The following is a 22,760-nucleotide window of genomic DNA, read 5'->3' as shown; positions in this document are numbered from 1 at the left end:
TTAGGACTCACAAATTAAAAATATTTATTGCCACTGACATAACGGCCAAAGTGTTACCTAAACCTAAAACAAACAAAACCAATTATTTAAGAAGGCAATAGCGATCGTCACTAATTATAATAAAGATTATTATTAATCTTGAATATTGTGTGCAGTTCTGGTCACCTCGCTATAAAAAAGATATTGCTGCTCTAGAAAGAGTGCAAAGAAGAGCGACCAGAATTATTCCGGGCTTAAAAGGCATGTCATATGCAGACAGGCTAAAAGAATTGAATCTGTTCAGTCTTGAACAAAGAAGACTACGTGGCGACCTAATTCAAGCATTCAAAATTCTAAAAGGTATTGACAGTGTGGACGCAAGGGACTTTTTCAGCCTGAAAAAAGAAACAAGGACCAGGGGTCACAAATGGAGTTTAGAAAAAGGGGCATTCAGAACAGAAAATAGGAGACACTTTTTTACACAGAGAATTGTGAGGGTCTGGAATCAACTCCCCAGTAATGTTGTTGAAGCCGACACCCTGGGATCCTTCAAGAAGCTGCTTGATGAGATTTTGGGATCAATAAGCTACTAACAACCAAACGAGCAAGATGGGCCGAATGGCCTCCTCTCGTTTGTAAACTTTCTTATGTTCTTATGTTCTTAATAACAGTTCTGATCAAAAAAAGTAAAAAAAGAATTGTCCAAACAATGTCCTGAACAAGTCCAACAATCCTGAAAATAAAAAGAAAGCTCACCCACCAGAGAACATCTTGCACAAGAGTCAACACATGAATGGCCATTCAGAAAAATTGTAATCTAACATAGGAAAAAAATGAAGTGGATCTCACCCCAGCTGTTCCTGATCTGGTGCTGGTTCTGTGAATCTGCAACTCAGTAGTGGAAAAATCCTTGGATTGAACAAAACTGGAAAAACAAAAGAACCCCATACAAAACACACAGGGAAAATAGTGGTCAAAACAATGCAGCATAAGATGTTAGTATAGCTGAAAGTAAATAAACTATACTTTGAAAAACATAATGGAAAACAAAAGGAAAATTATCACAACTGTTACATTTCCATCCATCAGCAAACAACCAAACTGATGGAAACAAATACAACCTATAGAAAGACAAAAGAAAAACCAATATCGTATTAGACACTATCTTGCACTATCTTACAATGTCTTACAATGTCTTACAATGTCTTACACTGTCTTAGATGTTTTTATTTCACACAACTTACACATACATACAGTGCCTATAGGAAGTATTCACCCCCCTTGGACTTTTTCACAGTTTGTTTTGTCTCCTTGAGAAGCGTTGATGGACAGAAGGACATTTACCTTTTTGTTTTTAGCCACTCCAGTGTAGCTTTGGTTATGTGCTTTGGGTCGTTGTCATGCTGAAAGGTGCCAGTTTCAGCTTTCTTGCAGAGGGCAGCAGGTTTTCATCAAGGACTTCTATGTACTTTGCTCCATTCATTTTCCCTTCTATCCTGACAAGTGCCCCAGTCCCTGCTGATAAGAAACATCCTCATAACATTATGCTGTCACCAGCATGCTTCACAGTAGGAATGGTGTTGGGTTTGCGCCAAACATAACGCTTTGCATTTAGGCCAAAAAGTTCCATTTTAGTTTCATCAGACCACAAAACTTTTTGCCATATGACTACAGAATCTCCTGAGTCTTTTTTTGCATACTTCAAACGGGATTCATAATGGGCTTTTTTGAGTAATGGCTTCCTTCTTGCCATCCTACCATGCAGGCCGCATTTGTGGAGTGCTTGGGATATTGTTGTCACATGCACACTTTGACCAGTCTTGGCCATAAAGCCTCTAGCTCTTGCAAAGTTGCCATTGGCCTCTTGGTAGCCTCTCTGATCAGTCTCCTCCTTGCTCGGTCATCCAGTTTGGAGGTACGGCCTGATCTAGGCAGGGTCTTGGCGGTGCCACACATCTTCCACTTCTTAATAATTGTTTGACCGTAATTCAAGGCTCTAAGAAGGTCAGCAATGGAAGCAAAATTTGGTATGAATTTCCGATAGAACCCACTCATTAATGGTCTCTTAGTAAAGGGAATAGGTAAGTCTATTATAGCTTGAATCTTAGCAGTCCTTGGCTTCACTACTCCTTGTCCAAACACATGACCTAGGTAAGTGACCTGAGCTTTAGCAATTTCACTTTTAGCTAGATTTACCAGTCCAGCAACTGCTAGCTGATCCAGTAGTTCTCTAATATGTCTAATATGATCTCACCAGTTATCACTATATATTAATGTAAGTCACACAATGATCCAGATCGGTAGTAACCTGGTTCATTAGCCTTTGAAAAGTGGTGGGAGCATTTTTCATTCCAAAGAACATTATTTTACATTGAATTGCCTGGTGTCACAAAAGCTGAAATCTCCTTGGCTTAATCTGAAAGAGGTACCTACCAATATCCTTTTAACAAGCCAAACTTAGTAACATATTTGGCGGTACCTATTCGATCCACACAATCCTCTATTCTGGGAAAGGGATAAGAATCAGTTTTGGTAACAGTATTAACCTTTCCACTTTTTCTATGCAAAATCAAGATGTTCCACCTGGTTCGGGAATCATCACTATTGGAGAACTTCAACTACTTTGACTGGGTTCAATGAGAGCATGTTTCATCATACAAACAATTTCTTCCCCGATTTTTTTCAGTTTCTCAGGATTTACCCTATAGGTTGCTGTTTTATGGGATTGGCATACCTGGTTGTATGGGTATGACCAGGTATACCAGAGAATAACTTCTCAGAGTTTTTAATCAAACACTGAATGTCTTCCCTCTGGGACTCAGACAAGTGTTCTAGCAATGTCAAGATCAGCTAGTACTTCCGAGTTTGACAGACGTATACCAGCTGGTACCTTCTGAGACAAACATTATTCCATTTCTACTGCGAGATCACAGGGTTCTTCCTGACAACTGATTCCTAATGAATTAACTGTTGCCAAGCCCATCGATTTACTGGTCTGGCACTCATAATAGGGTTTAAGCATATTCACGTGACGCAACCTTCACATTTTTCTGCGATCAGGGGTTCTGACAATATAATTCACATCATTCATTTCCTGTTCGATACAGAAAGGTCCACTAAACTTTGCTTTGAACGGTTCAACAAGAAGAAGCAAGAATATTAAGACCTGATCACTGGGCTTAAAAATATGTGACCTGGCATTTTTATCATTACACCCTTTCATTTTTACCTGGGCGACTTTCAAATGATTCATATTCAGCTCAGAGGTTATTCTTAAACTCAGACACGTAATCCAAAAGATTAACGTAATCCTTCTGGGACAAAAACCTTTCTTTAACCAACTTCAAAGGACCCTTTACAGTATGAACATACACCAGGTTCAAATGGACTGAATCCAATGGATTCATTAGGGGTATCCTTATCCCAATCAATGGGGCATTCTAGGCAGCACTTCCATATCATCCTCTTCAATGTTTGATGAAATCTTTCCAAAGCCCCCCCCCCCCCCGAGACTGAGGATGGTAAGCAGAAGACTTGTTGGTACGTCTTTGAAAACACCAGACATAAAGTCTGAGCCTTGATCAGACTTTGGGAGACCATATCTTGGAAAAAATTGTACTAAAGCTTCAACTACTACTCAAGCATTTATTTTGTTAAGAACTATTCCTTCTGGAAACCTAGTTGATGTATCCATAAAATTCAATAAATGTTTGTTCCCAGTTTTAGTTTTATGCAAAGGCTCAACACAGTCCACCAAACCTCACCTAAATGGTTCTTTAAAAATAGGGAAGGGTATCCATGGAGCAGGTGTTATAGTCCCACCCCCTGACATGTACAGCAGAACTCAACTACATCCTTGGGTAACCTGGGCCAATAAAAAATGTTGCATAACCTCAGCCTGAGTTTTGCTTGTTAACCTTCAACTGGTACAGGAACATGCAGACCATGCAGAGGAATTGCTGACATATTTTGTATCAGAAGGACATAACCTTTATGGCCCTGAGTTCATGGTTTATAACGTCCATTGCTTGATGATTATTGCAGATAACTCAAAGAAATATGCTTGTCTTGATCAATGCAGCACCTTTCCCTTTGAAAATTATTTGTGAGGCAATTGAAATGACCGATCACCCAGCTGAATTCGGTAACAATGCAATTCTATGCACAGTTTTTGAAAGAACAATTCCCTATTCATCCAGCCATGTGATTCCAGAACTATAGGAGGATACAAAGCTACAACAAGAAAAACAAGAATAAATTTGACCTCTAAGGAGTTTTTAAAGGAAAGCTATTTGGACAGAAGATGTAGAAGAAATGCTAAGAGTCACATTGTTGCCATCCTTCATACTTTATAACCAGCAAGCTATTCCTTCTGAATATAAGACTTGCAGAACTATGAAAATAATGCCTGCTATAGTAGTGCAAATCAAGCCAAGCATTACATAACCCTACACAAGATCACAGTGAATGCATCAAGAACTGCCAATACTAACCATACCTACTGTTACAGTGCTTGAACATATAGATACATTTGATTCACAGGTTATTATTTTTGTGTTTTTAATTTCCAACTAGTTTGTTGAAATGTATGCTGTGGTGGAGGTTATTCAGGAAAAGGCTGTAGAGATCGTTTCAATTGAATGGACACATCAAAGGTAAATAAGCAACAATATTTTATACTGTGAAACTGTTAATGGCCATTCTATTTTGCTGTATTTATGTTTGTAGTATCTAAGGTTTAAACTTTCCAAGAGTGTCATTTTGCTAGCCATTTATGTTCAAATGCCATTTACTGTCATGGGTTTATTATACTGCAAGCAAATATACAGTTTTACAAAATAGATACAAAAATAAATATAATGTTTTTTCATTAGTTCAATTATTATTACTAACTGCTTCATCCTGTACAAAGTGGTGATGGGCTGGAGCCTATGTGAATTTTCACAGATGGTTCTGGCATGTCCCTTTTGTGCTATAAGTCATTAGATCCTTTTGCATGGAAGGCCTTGGTTGCAAGGGTGTGCGGTTCTTTGATGGACCCAGATTCAGTTAAAATGTTTTTGCCCACTGACGATGGGAATGAGAATGTAGAGCTGGGAGCCCAGCTAACATGATTTCATTTTTTGCAGGTTATTGGGATACACATTGAATATTTGTCAAACTGCAACAAATTATTGTAATGACTGTAATGTGTTTTAGAAAATGTTTTTTTTTCCAATTGCAGGTAATTGGCTGAGCCTACACAGTTCCAATCCTTTGTGCTGAGCCTGCAGAGTTCCAATCCTGCTGGTAACGTGCTGAGCCTGGCGCAGAGTTCCAATCCTGCTGGTAACGTGCTGAGCCTGGCGCAGAGTTCCAATCCTGCTGGTAACGTGCTGAGCCTGGCGCAGAGTTCCAATCCTGCTGGTAACGTGCTGAGCCTGGCGCAGAGTTCCAATCCTGCTTAACGTGCTGAGCCTGGCGCAGAGTTCCAATCCTGCTGGTAACGTGCTGAGCCTGGCGCAGAGTTCCAATCCTGCTGGTAACGTGCTGAGCCTGGCGCAGAGTTCCAATCCTGCTGGTAACGTGCTGAGCCTGGCGCAGAGTTCCAATCCTGCTGGTAACGTGCTGAGCCTGGCGCAGAGTTCCAATCCTGCTGGTAACGTGCTGAGCCTGGCGCAGAGTTCCAATCCTGCTGGTAACGTGCTGAGCCTGGCGCAGAGTTCCAATCCTGCTGGTAACGTGCTGAGCCTGGAGCAGAGTTCCAATCCTGTTGGGAACGTTCTTAGTTGTTAGATATGAATTGGATGATATAAACAAACATGACAAGACACTATCAATAATCATAGCAATCCTGCGTGTACTCTGTTTCAAATAGACCTGTATACTTGGTAGAAAATATTAAGTAGCTGTTATGTACAGTGTGTGTAAAGCATGCAGAGAAAGAGCAGGCTGACCAGCTCTTGGCAGACCCTGATCAGAAGTAGGAAACTCTTTGATTTAGGTTCCAGACCTTGGTAGCTAACTTTCTGGAGAAAGCTGTTGAGCTGAGTAAAAAAGGAAAAACATACTGTGAAATGAATATATACATGTTCAGATAGTGTAAAGGGTTAAAGCAGAAAAGCGGAAAAACTAAAAAAAGAGCAGACACAGTCAAGTCTCTTATTTAAAGAAAGGAGTGAGTCCGAATTAAAGACAGGCTCTGATTTAAAAGCAAGTATTCTAAAGTAATATAAACAGAATAATTGAATCAACACTTTAAAGTCTTAGAACTGCTGCTGTATTTCTAGGAGCTGAACAATTGTATCGTTTAATTGACTGGGCAGTCATGTATCTTATTGGAAAAAAAGTACTAAGACTTGCCCTAAAAGGTTAGAAGTAAATCTTTTATTTAGATTACAATAATACAGCTATGAGAATGCTGTATTTAAAAGAAGCAAGACAATAAAATACAAAGATTATAAACTGGAACTCTAACAGTGAACTTACTAAAGAAATACAAACTAATGTTGTAACCTTGATTCTCACCCTCTTGTAGTACAGGCAGTGTTGAAAATGACTCATTGGTTTTGGCTGATGAAAGCGGGGATTTTTGATGGTCAGCGATTTAAAAGCCAAGATCCTCTCTATAATGAGCGATCGCATTACTATTAATGAATGGAAATACCTTTAAGATAACAGAAGATAGGATATTATCTTACCAATAATCATTTTCTATATTATAACAGGAATTAATTAGAACCTGGCAGGAAGAAATGGGAATGTGTTAATACGTTAGGTTAGATATTGGTTTGAAATAATGAGTATTGAAAAATGCTTACGATAGTGTTTCATACTAATCAACCCTAAAATTGGCAAAAAGCAAAGGTTGTCTTAAAACCTGCTTTGATGGATTTTGTATGAACAGTGAAGGTCAGACACAGCTCAGTCACTAGAACACTATACCAGTCTAATGTGTTAACAGTGGCCTGTATTTAGATATAAATAACTGAACCTTCCATTCAAAACTTAAAAGATTTATCAATGGAGTAAAATAATTATTACCATTTCTAGGAGCAACTGTTATACTGACGTAACTTCATTAGAATACATCTTATAATGTCATTTAAAGTTAAACTGCTGAAAGAACATAGTAAAAGTTTATTATAACAGAAGCATGGCGTTCACAATATTGTAAATATATTGTTGAGACACATTTGAAATAATGTTCATTTAATTCAATCAATTTAAAAATTAGTTCAGTTTCTCCAACTAAACAAAAAGTATCTTTTAGACATTGCAACAGTGTGCTCAGAGCATAGCCATCAATAAAAAGAGTATGCACGAATTCTGACAGAATAGATCATTTAACAAATTATTCAAATCAGGTCAATGTATTTTGTGTTTTTTTTTTGTTGTTGTTTGTACATTTTTCTTTTTCGAGACGCCATAAATATGACATTTTCAAGATGAACATGTTTTTAGGGCAGAGAGGCATACTGGCCACTCACAAATCCAAGCAACGGGCAGAACGATGGACTTTCCAGACAGAGAGCTCTGGAAAACCACCTTATATAGGTCTTCAAGGAAACAGGTAAATTATTTAAGGAATCTGATCCCCATTAACATGCACACACACTCATTTTTAGAAACTGGACAAGAAAATCTGAAGTTTGACATCTTGTCAACAGCTTGTTTTTGTACTAGATATTCCTGTGGCTATTGGATTAAAAGAATAACTTTAAGAAAAATGTTTTTCACATGTGTACCTGTTAAATGTAAAATATATTGATGACCGCCTTACAGAGAAATATGTATTTCCAGATAAATATGACGATGCCATTGCAACATGCAATAGGCATGCTTCACCTCCAATGTGGAGCCTGGAACAGAGAAGGTACTTGGACGTAGGAGAATGGTAAAACCAGCTCGTTTTGACTCGGACACAGATGGATATCGTGGTGGGAACTAATTTATTTTTGTAAAAGATTGTCAAAATGTGTGCAACTGTAATGTTATTTTACAGCAATTGCATTGTAAATATATAAGAAATTAAAACTTGAAAATCAGAAAATTATAGTACACTGTTAAAGCATATATGCTATTACATAATTAATTCTGTTGTGGTTTTATTGCTGTTCAATGATGAAAATTCAGTCATTGCCATGGTTATGTTGTAGATGAGTAAGTGGAAGAAACATATTAACAAAAAAGGAAGGTTTGGAGAGGAAAGAGGGTGTGCCAAAAGCAAATGAGGTGAAATGAGGACCAAAGTGGAACAGAAAGGAAGGAAATAGTGGAAAGAAAAGAACATCATTACCAAAACCACCAGTGCGTGAGTGCAGCTATTAAATATTGCATTTGTGATTGCTCTTTACAACCAAAATTGTCTTTATGAGATTAGGCACACAAAGTAAATGTTTAAAGGATTAACTGGTATGTGTAGTACAGATGGTCATTTGGCATGTTAAATCCATTAAAATATTATGAGATTTACTCTTATTCAGTACTTCACACACTCAAAAAACACACTTTGCATATTGATAAGCTTTTAAAGTATAAGTTTCATTTTAAATCAATACCTTGCCGAACTTTTCAATAATATTTGCACCACGATTCTTTGAACCATGTGCGGCCATTTTCAGATGGGGCTTCACTAACTCAGATGTGGCAGTCTGGTTCGATAACCTCTCAAAAACTTACCATAAAGATCATCTAGGCCAAAGTCATGTGAAAGATCAGAGAGGTATAGGTCATCCTGCAGATCAGGTGAGAGGAAAAGATCACCTCGCAGATCTGGTGAAAGTACAAGATCACCTCACAGATTGGACGAGAGGTCATACAGATCAGATATGCCAAGATCACCTCACAGATTGGATCAGAGGTCACACAGATCAGATATGCCAAGATCACCTCATAGATTGGACGAGAGGTCATACAGATCAGATATGCCAAGATCACCTCACAGATTGGACGAGAGGTCACACAGATCAGATATGCCAAGATCACCTCACAGATTGGATGAGAGGTCACACAGATCAGATATGCCATTTCAAAGGCTCTGGTATTCCACCAAACCACAGGCAGAGCCATACTGTCCAAATAGAGAAAGCTAGGGACAGTAATGAATCATCCCAGGAGTGGCCGTCCTGCTAAAATCTCTCCAAGAGCAAGGCGTAAAATCATCCAGAAAGTCACAAAGAACCCTAGAACAACATCCAGGGATCTGCAGGTCTCTCCACCATCAGAAAGACACTGGGCAAAAATGGGATTCATGGCAGAGTAGCAAGGTGGAAACCACTGCTCACTAAGAAGAACATGAATGCTCGTCTCAAGTTTGCCAAAAATCACCTGGATGATCCTCAAGAGTGCTGGAACAATGTTTTGGACAGATGAGTCAAAATTAGAACTTTTTGGCCAACATGGGCCCCTTTATGTCTGGCAAAAACTAAACACTGCATTCCACAGTAAGAATCTCAACCAATGGTTATACCTAGGGATTTGGAGATGCTTTGCTGCATCAGGACCTGGACAATTTGCCATCATTGGAAGAACCATGAATTCTGCTCTGTATCAGAGAATTCTGAAGGAGAATGTCAGGCCATCCGCCCGTGAGCTGAAGCTGAAGCGCAGCTGGGTCATGCAGCAAGACAATGATATGAAACACACAAGCAAGACTACATCAGAATGGTTGAAGAACAAGAAATTAAAAGTTTTAGAATGGCCTAGTCAAAGTCCAGACCTAAACCCCATTGAGATGTTGTGGCAGGACCATGAAACGAGCAGTTAATGCTTGAAAACCCACAAATGTCACTGAGTTGAAGCAGTTCTGCATGAAGGAGTGGGCCAAAATTCCTCCACGGCGCTGAGAGAGACTGATCAATAACTACAGGAAGCGTTTGGTTGCAGTTATTGCTGCTAAAGGTGGCGTAACCAGTCATTGAGTCTAAGGGGGCGATTACTTTTTCACACGGGGGCACGGGGTGCTGCATAACATTCTTTAATAAATAAATTAAATAAGAATTTAAATTTTGTGTTATTTGTTCACTCAGGGTTCCTTTTTGAACATTTATTTATCCACAAATGATTTAACACACAAATTATATATATGTGTGTGTGTGTGTGTGTGTGTGTGTGTGTGTGTGTGTGTGTGTGTGTGTGTGTAAAAGTATGTGAACCTTTAGATTCAGTAACTGGTGGCACCCCCTTGAGAAGCAATGACTTCAACTAAGCGTTTTCTGTAACTGTTGGTCAGTCTCTCACATTGGTTTCCACACACCTGTATGGTGAAGACCAAACTCACAAAGTTTCTGATCTTTATATAGGGTGGGGCCTCCCAAACTCACCCCTGAAGATCTGCCTAATTATTTAAACACCTGATTAATTCCTTAAGACCTAATTATTCCCTTAATTGAGCTGATAAAACCAGGGGTTCACTTACTTTTTCACATACCCTGAAGCTTAATTACTCATTGTTTGTCTAACTCATACATCATTTTGTTTCAAAAGACATGGACTTGATTAATATAAACCCTATTGGATATTTATCAAAAAAATTGTTTTTATTCAACAAGCCTATCATGGTAAAACTATGGAATTTCTAATTATTATTGGGGTTCACAAACTTTTTCTTGGCACTGTATATATGAGAGATGTTTTTAATGTAACAATAGCTCTATTTGATTATATTAAGCTGGGTCAAAAAATATCTGCCCCTCTTAGTCACATATCAGGTTACCTTTTCAGTGTGTTGTCAATGGGCTAGTTTAGCTTCATATACAAATGTGTGTTAACAAAGTATAGGACAAAGACTGCCTTTGAATAAGCATGCAGTGGTCAGTTCAGTTAGTTTCATATAAATTCAGGCTATAAAAAAACAGGTCAAATATAACAGCCTTATATTAGCTTGTACCATTCTTGGACTGTGCCTGACCCCTCTCTGTTTCTAAAACCTGCAGCTCAAGCAGGATTCAGACACCCTGTTTTCTTGCCAAGACAATTGTTTTGATTAATATGAAATAGCATTGTAAGCACTTCCCCAGATTCAATTACTGGACACAACTCCCTTAATTCGTGGAATGCTCAGAATGACTGCCAGATCCTCTTATCATAGAAAGCCCCTGGATTCAAAATTGCAGACTTGCAAGCAGATAAGGGCAAGGCTATTTTTCTGTAGGTTTTTTGTGTACTAAAATTATTGAATACAGTTTACACTTTATTTGTCTAATTTTCTGACCTAACAGTTCCTGTTTTTTATTTCAATAAAAACCTTTATATAAACTAAACATTTATAGTCTTTAATTTAATGGCTATTGTAATGTCTAAAAGATTTTTGGTTTAGCTGGAGTAAGAAACTGAACTAATTCTTAAACTGATTAAGTTAAATGCTCGCTCCTGCTTTTACAGTCTATTTGTATTACAGTAGAGGCTTAAACAAGCAAAAACACTTGCTAGTTTAAATATTATGTTTCTTATTTGATCAAAATACTTAAAACATATTATTTCTCTTCAGAGAGTTTTGTTAATCTATTATTAGATCAGAATATATATTTTTTTTTATTTAAAATCTCTACGCTAAGTAACAACACAATCAAATTAAATCAAATAGGTCTTTTTAGTTTTAAATATCAATCTGCCCAAAAATGGGCTACGGGTACCCTTTTGTTTTTGTTAATTTGAAATTCCTGCTTCTTTCAAGTTTACAGGTTCCCATGCGCAATAGTCTGGCCGGCCTCCAAAAGTCCTCGTGCACGAATAACAAAGGCATGTAGACAAGCTTTTTTTCTAACATTAAGATTTGTTAACTTTTCTTAGTCCAGATCATTGTAACCTGTTCATAATTTGCTGCAATATTATTTATGCTGGTTTTATATTCTTTAAAACACTTTACAATTATTACAATATTCTGACAGTGTCAGTTAGAACAGAACTTTTAGTACTGAAGTTTTTAACTGTAATATGTTCTTTCAACAATAATGCTGTTATTTGTGTAACAGGTTAACTTGAAATGATTTTATAACATGTATTTGTAATTCAGTTACTTCAGTATAACAGTTGCGAATGTTATTTTCCTGAATTAAGCCTGACCCCTTTCTCTGTTCATACAGAATCCAGCTGAAGCAGGTCTTAAGACAGATCTAGCCTTTTGCCAGTTTGTTTGGTGTTGATTAGTATGAGACATGACAGGATGCATTTTCTAATACTCCCGTCTTCTGTTATCCGAAAGCAATGAAAGTAAAGTAACGAAAGAAACTGGCTACTTTTTCTCATAAAACTGAAATATGTTAACAAGGCCTTATGATAAGAGCCTGCCAAGCCTGACTCCTTCCTGCAGGTGCTTTCATAACAGCTATCTGCTTTCTACTGAGTATACAGATCTTCTTGAAAGGAACATATACAGCATTATTATAATTATTGACAGAGAGTATCTCATATTATTGAAATCAATACAGGCCAGTTTAAATCATCCAATTCATGTATAACATTATGTAACACAATTTTTGTTCCTGGGTAGTAAGTGTTATTTCCTAATTGCTTATGTCTCAAAAGTATAGAAAATGGCTATTATTCCCCACAAACTTTGCTTTTGTGACCAGGACAGTGATATTTTGAAATGTACCTATTTCGAATGGGAAAACGGTCTTTTCATTCACATAAAGTCAGAAAAAAACAACATATGAATCCAAATTAACATGTATTTATACTAAAGTAATACAAAAATGACTACAAAAGATTTAGAAGTGAGTAGTTTTTCGAGATTTACGATTATACTGTAAATCACTTTCATGAATCAGCCCCCAAATGTAGTCTCCCATCATGTTCTCGTTATACTGTCCTTGATAGCAGCGTTCAAAGTCCAGTATATCCTGGTGGAAGCGCTCGCCTTGCTCCTCCGAGTACGCTCCCATGTTCTCCTTGAATTTATCAAGATGAGCATCAAGGATATGGACTTTGAGGGACATCCTACAGCCCATTGTGCCGTAGTTCTTCACCAGAGTCTCAGCCAGCTCTACACTGTGATTGCCCAGGAAGCCCCGAACAACAGCGACAAAGCTGTTCCAAGCTGCTTTCTCCTTACTAGTGAGCTTCTTGGGGAATTCATTGCACTCCAGGATCTTCTTTATCTGTGGTCCGACGAAGACACCGGCTTTGACCTTTGCCTCAGACAGCTTAGGGAAGAAGTCTTGAAGGTACTTGAAGGCTGCCGACTCCTTATCTAGAGCGCTGACAAATTGTTTCATAAGGCCCAATTTGATGTGCAGTGGTGGCATCAGCACCTTCCGGGGGTCCACCAGTGGCTCCCACTTGACGTTGTTCCTCCCCACAGAGAAGTTGATCCGCTGTGGCCAGTCCCGCCTTTGGTAGTGCGCCTTGGTGTCCCTGCTGTCCCAAAGGCAAAGATAGCAGGGAAACTTTGTAAAACCGCCTTGGAGACCCATCAGGAATGCCACCATTTTGAAGTCTCCTATGACCTCCCAGCTGTACTCATTATACTTCAAGGCGTCCAGCAAGGTCTTGATGCTGTTGTAATCCTCTTTGAGGTGCACCGAGTGAGCCAGGGGAAGAGACGGGTACTTGTTACCATTATGGAGCAGCATGGCTTTGAGGCTCCTGGATGAGCTGTCAATGAAGAGGCGCCACTCATTCTGGTTACAGGCGATTCCGATTGCCTCGAACAGACTGGTCACATTGTGGCAGAAGCAGAGCCCATCTTGATGGGTGAAGAAGCTGGAAAAAGGTTGGTGACGCTTCATCTGATCTGCGACTTGCACACTTTCATCCAACAAGTTCCACTGCTTGAGCCTAGATATCAAAAGTTCAGCATTGGACTTGGTGAGACCAAGATCTCTAATCAAGTCTTTGACGTCTTTTTGGTTGGGGTAGTATGGGTTTCTCTCCTCAGCTCCACCTCTGAAATTGTCATCTGGATCTACAACGTCTTCCTCGCTCTCTGACTTGCTGCTCTCTTCTAAAGACGGCTGCTCTCTCTCCGGAGGAGTGGGTACGGGGAGCTCATGGCAGTGTGGCACCGGGGCGATGGATGAAGGAAGGTCCGGATACGTGATAGCAGGTGCATTCTTCCCAGTCCGACGTTTGGAAGGGTCCACCATGCAGAAGTAGCAGTTGCTTGAGTGGTCAGTGGGTTCATATATTATAGGAGGAAGGAGCGAACTTCATGGCTCTCTTTTCCCCTCTGTACCATCCTACAAAAATACATTTATTTCACCCATGACTAATGTGTAAGAGATTCTCACAACATTTTTCATATATGATATATTTTTTCAATAACATTGAAAATTGTAAAACATTTTAAAATTAAAAACTTTTACAATTTTACAAATTTTAACAAAGTTTATAACATAAAATTCCGAGCAACAACTGTCCATCTTACCTTCCAGAGTTTTTTTGCAGTGCACGTAGGTGAAATGAGGTGCCCAGGGTTTGTCTTGATCCCCGACAGGCATGCCGAAATATGCCTTGTAGGCCTCACACATCTTAGCAGATGCTTCCACTGAGTACTTTTTCGTTCTTGTCTTGATAAATTGGCCTCAGACATAGAAAAATGCGTCTGCCGGATGCTTGCAGCCTCTTGATGCCATCTCAGAAAAATGCAGCTATGTATCCACTTAAGCAGCTGGAACTAAACTGAACTGGTGGGATTAAGGCCCCTGTATTTATACTACTATTTATATTACTGGAAAGTTCTAGAAAGTTCTAGAAGTTACTCCAAGTTTACTCAGCACTGACTCTATCTGGAATGTTCTGGAAAATAGGTACATTTCAAAATATCACTGTCCTGGTCACAAAAGCAAAGTTTGTGGGGAATAATAGCCATGTTCTATACTTTTGAGGCATAAGCAATTAGGAAATAACGCTTACTACCCAGGAACCAAAAAAAAAAAAAAAATTGTTACACGGTGTAATAACTCAGCACGTTCCCAGCAGGATTGGAACTCTGCTCCAGGCTCAGCACGTTCCCAGCAGGATTGGAACTCTGCTCCAGGCTCAGCACGTTCCCAGCAGGATTGGAACTCTGCTCCAGGCTCAGCACGTTCCCAGCAGGATTGGAACTCTGCTCCAGGCTCAGCACGTTCCCAGCAGGATTGGAACTCTGCTCCAGGCTCAGCACGTTCCCAGCAGGATTGGAACTCTGCTCCAGGCTCAGCACGTTCCCAGCAGGATTGGAACTCTGCGCCAGGCTCAGCACGTTCCCAGCAGGATTGGAACTCTGCTCCAGGCTCAGCACGTTCCCAGCAGGATTGGAACTCTGCTCCAGGCTCAGCACGTTCCCAGCAGGATTGGAACTCTGCTCCAGGCTCAGCACGTTCCCAGCAGGATTGGAACTCTGCTCCAGGCTCAGCACGTTCCCAGCAGGATTGGAACTCTGCTCCAGGCTCAGCACGTTCCCAGCAGGATTGGAACTCTGCTCCAGGCTCAGCACGTTCCCAGCAGGATTGGAACTCTGCTCCAGGCTCAGCACATTCCCAGCAGGATTGGAACTCTGCGCCAGGCTCAGCTCGGGCTGGTTCTGTGAACACCACGACAGGCCAGTGCAGATCTGCTAAAAAAACATTTTCAAAAACACATTACAGTCATTACAATATTTGTTGCAGTTTCACAAATGTTTGATGTGTATCCCAAAGAGCAGCCTGTAACCCGTAGCTGTGATAGTCTTGGGTCAGTTTCTGCTCTCAGTGAGTCAGTTTCTGCTCACAGGTGTGGGTGACAGTCTTTACAAGCCTGATACCTGCACACACTGAAATCTTGTTAGCTGGGTTCCCACTTTTAGATTCTCATTCCCATCGTCAGTGTGCAAACACATTTTAATTGAATCTGGGACCATCAAAGAACCGCACACCCTTGAAACCAAGGCCTTCCATGCAAAAGGATCTAATGACTTATAGCACAAAAGGGACGTGCCAGAACCATCTGTGAAAATTCAGTACTTGTTGCATAAATGAATGAAAACATTAATATTTTCAGACATTCAGTATTGGACTTTGCAAAAATATATTTGTCTAACATATCTGCTGGTTCAGAATTATTCACACCCTTAAACATTAAAATGCAATAACTTTGGAGATGATTTCCATAACATGTGAGTAGATGTTAAAACTTAATGCTGACTTGAACTCGGCTCTCGCCAAGATAAGCACCAATTAAGATGTAGCTTTACCGTACCCTAATGTGATCCATTTGCGTTTTCATCCATTGAAGTTTCCTTCAATCTGATAATGTAGATATCCTTCTGCCTGTTGTTGATGGCTGAAGTGTAATGCTGGCTCCAGGGATCAGCTTACTTTGCCTCCCCAGCGCATCAGCACACACAGTGGCTGCAATGCTGGCTCCAGGGATCAACCACAGTGCAGTCTCCCCAACGCATCAGCATGACAACCGTCTGGGTTGAGATAAGTAGGGTACATCTCTGGGGTCTTCAAGTGGGCACCTTCCAGCCTCGATGTTTTGTCGACTAGCTCACAACACCTCAAGAGGACTCAACAATGATTCTGGCATCCCAGCATCACCCCCCTCCATCCCCCACTCAACTCAGCCCTACTTACCTACACATCAGCTTTACTTTCCTTTCTATTGTGCTTGGGGATCCCAAGGAGAATCTTTTCATCTCAAACACAGCCAGTTGCTGCTCCTCTCTGCTGCTTGAAATAATTTCTTCACTGTGCAGCGCAACGCTTGACCACTGAATCCGATGTCTCTGAGAAACCGGGTTGTAGAGTGTGCCACAAAATCCTCGACAGACCACTTCCACTGGGTAAGCCCAAACGTTCCATCCTCGTTGTTCCACTTCAGTAGCTAGCTGAGCGTACCGAAGTCTCTTCCTCTCCGCCTCATAAACAGCATCTTCCCATGGCACCATTAACTCTACCAGATGAACAAAGCGTGATGGCTAGTGGTGGCAACTTCAGGTAGAAAAATAAGCCGTTGACCAACATCTGCCAGAATCTTCCAGTCTCTAACAGCTTCCGTTGTCCTAGACGAGGCTTGGTTTTATGATCTTTCCTTAGTGGCTGCTCCCCTGGAGGGAGAAATGTTGCCCTTTATGTGTAATATTTTGATGAGATCAGTGTCAACTTATTAATCATGCTCTGCTTGTCTTCCAATGCTAACGTCATGCATCGCAGTACTTGGTCATGACACCAAGTAAACCATCCTTGGCTAAGACCCACCTTACATCCTGTCAAAATGTGCCTTAGAGTTGCTGGTGATGAACACAGAGGACATGAGGGATCCTCTCCTACCCAGAGGTTTAGGTTCTGTGGTGATGGGAGCACATCATATGTTGATCTGATGAGGAAACTAATTCTGCTCTGTTCCATTGACGATAGGTCTTGCCAACCAACCTTGCGTTGTTCCACACTCTCCCATGTCATCCATTGTCCCTGCTTGGCCTGGGACATTGCCTTTACACACCTTATTATTTCCTCCTGCTTTTGCACTTCATTGACTACCAGCTTTCTCCATTGTGCTCGGGCTGCCTTGTGCCATGTAAGAGGAGCTGAACCGAGACCAAGACCTCCTCTTCCATGCTGAACTTGCCACTCTGCTGAGACAGCATGGAACTCCCAACCATTTCCTGACGTATGAACTGATTAAAGCTTCCAGTTTCTCTGCTGTTGTCAACGGAACCTCAGACACAGTCAATGGCAACAGCAGCCTTGGCAGTAGAACAAACTGAAAGCACCAGAGTTTCAGTTTGCCCGGTAAAGCACTGCTGTCTACGCTCTTCAACCCTTCCACTGCTTGTTGTCTCACCTCCCAGACAAACTGTGTCCTTTAGGTCCCCGCCATACCATCGCCCAAGATTTTTCACTGACTTCTCAGACACAGTTGGTATTGCCTCATCATTAATGTAGAACCTTTTATCCACTACTTTACCTTTGACTATAAAGATGCTCCTTGATTTAACAGGCTTGAATTGCATTCGTGCCAATTCAATGTTCTTGGTTAATTTCCCCAATAATCAACTAGTGCAGGCTACTGTTGTAGTCATGGTTTTCATGTCATCCACGTGTGCTCGAATTGATGGTAGTCGCATTCCAGAAGCCAAGCGCTCTCCCCCCACTACCAATTTTGATGCCCTAATAATTACTTCCATTGCCATGGTAAAACCCAGTGGAGAAATGGCACATCCTGCCATTATTCCAACTTCTAGGCATTGTCATGTAGTGCTAAATTCTGAAGCTGAAAAACAAAATTGCAAAACTCCAAAGTAGACTTTAACTAGATTTCTTATTGTCATCGGTACACTGAAAAAATCTAATTCTGACCAAAGAAGTTCATGTGACACTGAACCATATGCATTAGCCAAATCCAGGAATGTCACATGGAGCGCCTTCCTCTCCTTTTTAGCTGATTCAATTTGTTGTCAAATCACACTGATGTGTTCCAAACATCCTGGAAAATCTGGAATTCCAGCTTTCTGTACTGAAGTGTTAATGAAGCAATTCTTTAATAAGTAACTTGACAACCAATGAGAAATAATGCTGAAGATTTTTTTTTTAACAGGGTGTGGAAGGGTGGTGGGTAATTCACTGACACAGGAGACAGACAGGTGAATTCATGTCTGGCCCCTTCGCATCTCCTCCTTTCCCAGTCTTCTGGATAAACTCTATTGGCATTGCTACTCTGAAAGTTTCAGTGAAAAAACATCTTATAATTGACCTTTCAGCTTCCAGAGGCATCCCCACCAGCAGCATCAACAAACTCATCCCAGTCGATCAATTCTCGCTTCATTATATTTCACTTTGCAATGCCATTAAATTAGTTAAATCAGCAGGCCAAGGAGCTTGGCTCTTAAAAGCCGAGATTATGGACGCAAGCCATGCCAATCCACCCATCGCTCCGTCACCTGTTTGGCATTTACTGGCAAGGTTCCTATTTCTTTGCAACACAGCTAACTTTTGGCTATTGCAGCAGTCCAAAAATCTTCGATTCTTTATCTAAGGACCTCTGCTGGATTCTTTTCAACTCATATCAAGTTCCATTTCTCCCCCATCTCATCCTCCAGCCCAGAGCATCAACCGCCTCAGCTCTCTCTTCACCACCCTTGGGGTCCCGCTCTCATTAGAAAAAACCACCAGCCTCGAATATTTAGGAATAACACTCGATACTATCAAGTCTGAAGCCCACCATCTTCCCTCAAAGCTCGATCGCATTCCTCAACTGATCTCCTCAGTCTCAAAATCAATAACAAAGCGCAACCTTCTTTCGCTCCTCGGTCACTTCAATTTCTCTATTTGCATCATTCCACAAGGCCGCACTTTCATCTCTCGTCTTCTCGTCTTATCGACGACCTCATTGCAGCCCCCGACTTACACCTGTTGACTGATGCCTCTCAGCTCAGCTACTAAATGTCCAGCAGCCAGAAGATGCAGTCTGTCCCATCGGGAGCGAGAGTCAGACTTGCTTTTTGTTATGTGTCTAAACTTTGCTCCTCTCCTCTCACTTTTACGTGGCCCAGCAGTCAGAGGATGCTGCCTGACCTGGCGGAAAGTGTATATATCTAATCCTTTGCTCTTCTTTTGCCTCCCTCTCTACATAGCCAGCAACATAAGAACATAAGAAAGTTTACAAACAAGAGGAGGCCATTCGGCCCATCTTGCTCGTTCGGTTGTTAGTAGCTTATTGATCCCAGAATCTCATCAAGCAGCTTCTTGAAGGATCCCAGGGTGTCGGCTTCAACAACATTACTGGATAGTTGATTCCAGACCCTCAAGATTCTCTGTGTGAAAAAGTGCTTCCTATTTTTTGTTCTGAATGCCCCTTTGTCTAATCAGCATGTGCTCTATCTCATCTCGCTATCAGTATCTAACCTCAATGTTATCAAACAATCATTCCCAAACTCCATTCCTCAATCTCGTCATCCCTCTCAAACTCATCTCACTCTCACGTATGCTTTTTGGTTGGCTGGCGGTGGGTTTGTGAGATATAGTTGTTGATTTTTTTTAAATTCTAAAGATGATATAGAATGTTCATTCCAAAAGAACATTCTATATCATCTTGAGAATTTTTAACCTCATTGTGTTTGACTTTTCTTTCTACACAGCTGAGGGCTTTTGCCCGAAATGTCCATAAATAAATTATTTTTGAATCATTTAATTACTTTGTTTACATCAACTTATTCTTTTCTTTTTTTATTACATCATCCTGCATTTATGTTAATTACATTTCAACCTTCTCTGAAAAAAAAAACAAAAGAAAACTATTGTATCCCTTTGTATAAGCTTACTCCTGGCATACGCTGGTATACACTGGTCCCAAGCCTACGCCAATACTCAGAATCAACTGTAATAATAATAATAATAATATAATAATAATAATGATAATGATAATAATAATAAACCTTTATTTATATAGTGCAATTCATGTGCAATACAGTTCAAAGCGCTTTACATACAGAAAACAATACAACTATACAATAATAAACAGTAAGAAAAGAGTACAGTTATTAAAAACAGAAGTAACAACAAAACTCAGAATAAAACATATAAATGTTATGGAAAAGCTATATTAAAAAGGAATGTTTTCAATTGAGATTTGAAGGTGAATCTCTAATAAAAGGGGGTAAGAGTTCCAGAGTGTGGGGCCATTAAAACAGAAAGCGGCCTCTCCCTCGGAATACATAAAAGGCCAGCATTTGCAGATCTCAGAGTGCGTTCAGGCGGATAAGGAATTAGCATATCATTTAGATATTGTGGAGATAGTCCATTCAGTGCTTTAAAAACTAGTAATAGAATTTTAAAATCAATTCTGTAATGCACAGGAAGCCAATGCAGTGATGCCAACACAGGTGTAATGTGAGCCCTTTGTTCTAATTAGCATTCCAGGAGCAGCATTTTGCACTAGCTGTAGGCGTGTGTGACAGAGATCGAATGACGCTTGGTGCTAGATCTCTTTCCCGACCGGTGAGGGCACTAGAAAGAAGGAACAGAGTAACCGTAAGCAAATGGCAAGACAATTTATTCCGTAGGGTAGGTGGAAGTCGGCCATTTAGGAAGGGGGCGGAGCTACGGCACCCAAGTTCACTGACCGGATGGTAGACAGCGTGGCATCCGAAGATTGGTGGAGCAGATGCGCTCGTTAACCTAGGGGTCATGGGCGAGGGTATAAATAGGGGGGCGTAGCTTCAGTAATCTGTTCCTTTGCAGATGGAAACAAACAAACCTAGAAGGAGCCCGAACATTTGTGAAATAGAAACCGTGTTCTGTGTATTCGTCTGTCTCGTAACGCTGCTTGTTTTGTGTCATTTGTCTTTAAAGAATACTTGCACGATCCGGAGCTGTAGCTGCAGGCCAGCATTAACCCGAACATCAACACTCACTTTTCACTATGGAACTGTCTTTGCACCACGAGCACTTAATTCACGCACTAACGGAACTGTGTTTGTGTGGATGAGGAAAGACGGGACTTTTTTGGTTGCGGGTCAAACCCGTGGGATTACAAACAGGAGTGATACACGCTGCTGTACCACTTCCATCATTGTTATTGTTTGCAGGTTTTGCCATAAGGCTCTGGACATTATAATCATTAATAAACACCCTTGCACCTGGAAATCATTCGTCTGTGTGATTAATCCGCTCTGCACTCACCTGCACGTATTCATCACTTTGCCACAGTGTGATATAGCATGACTTGTAAGTCCAGAAAATAAAGCGATACAGTAATCTAACATAGAAAAAATAAAAGCATGTACTAATTTCTATGCATCATTCAAGGACAAGAATGATGTAACTTTTGCAATGTTTCTTAAATGATAGAAGGACACTCTGGTAATGTATTTTATATGTGGTTCAAAGGAAAGTGAAGAATCAAAAACAACCCCCAGGTTTTTCACTTCAGATTTTACATTTGATTTTAGCATACCTAGATCAATATTTGTCAAGTCCAACTGCTGATTAGAGCCTGAAAGTAAGACCTCTGTCTTATCGGAGTTTAACTGTAAGAAAGACATCCAGCTTCTAATATCGGCTAGGCATTGATAGCTGTTGTGTCACCTGATTTAACAGATATATAAACCTGTGTGTCATCTGCATAGCTGTGGAAATTCACCCAATGTTTACGAATAACCTCCCCCAGTGGTAGCAGGTATAAAGAAAATAACATGGGAGCAAGAACGGAGCCCTGCGAACACCATGTGTAATATTAGCTAGTCCAGATGGAGATTCTCCTAAGGCAACAAAATACTGTCTATTCATTAAATAGGATATGAACCAGTTTAGGACACTACCAGAAAGGCCCACCCATTCTCTGAGACGATTAATTAAAATCTTGTGATCCACAGTATCAAAAGCAGAATTCAGATCTAAAAGGATCAGTACAGATAAACACTTAGAATCTGTACTTACACGTAGATCATTTATCACTTTGACAAGTGCAGTCTCAGTGCTATGGTTAGCATGAAATCCTGATTGAAATTTCTCAAAGATGTTATTATTTCCAAGGAAACTATTAATTTGCTTAAAAATGACTTTTTCAAGCACCTTTGATAAAAAAGGAAGGTTTGAAATAGGTCTAAAATTACTTCGAACTGAACTGTCCAGATTCTATTTCTTAAGTAAAGGTTTCACTAAGTTGGTTTTTAAAGAAGAAGGAAACCTTCCTGATGACAAAGAGCTATTAACTATATCAAGGTCATCATTGGACAGCTTACTAAACACCTCCTTCAAGAGACTGGTTGGTATAGGATCCAAAAGACACAGAGAGGATTTAATGTGCATAACTATTTTATTTAAGTCTTGTCAGTTAATCAGAGAAAAATCATGTAATTCTGTTTCGATTGTTTTTGGTGGCACAGAGCAATTATT

Source organism: Polyodon spathula, chromosome 36 (genome assembly GCF_017654505.1).
Source record: "Polyodon spathula isolate WHYD16114869_AA chromosome 36, ASM1765450v1, whole genome shotgun sequence".
Taxonomy (NCBI): domain Eukaryota; kingdom Metazoa; phylum Chordata; class Actinopteri; order Acipenseriformes; family Polyodontidae; genus Polyodon; species Polyodon spathula.
Note: the sequence above shows the minus strand (reverse complement) of the source record.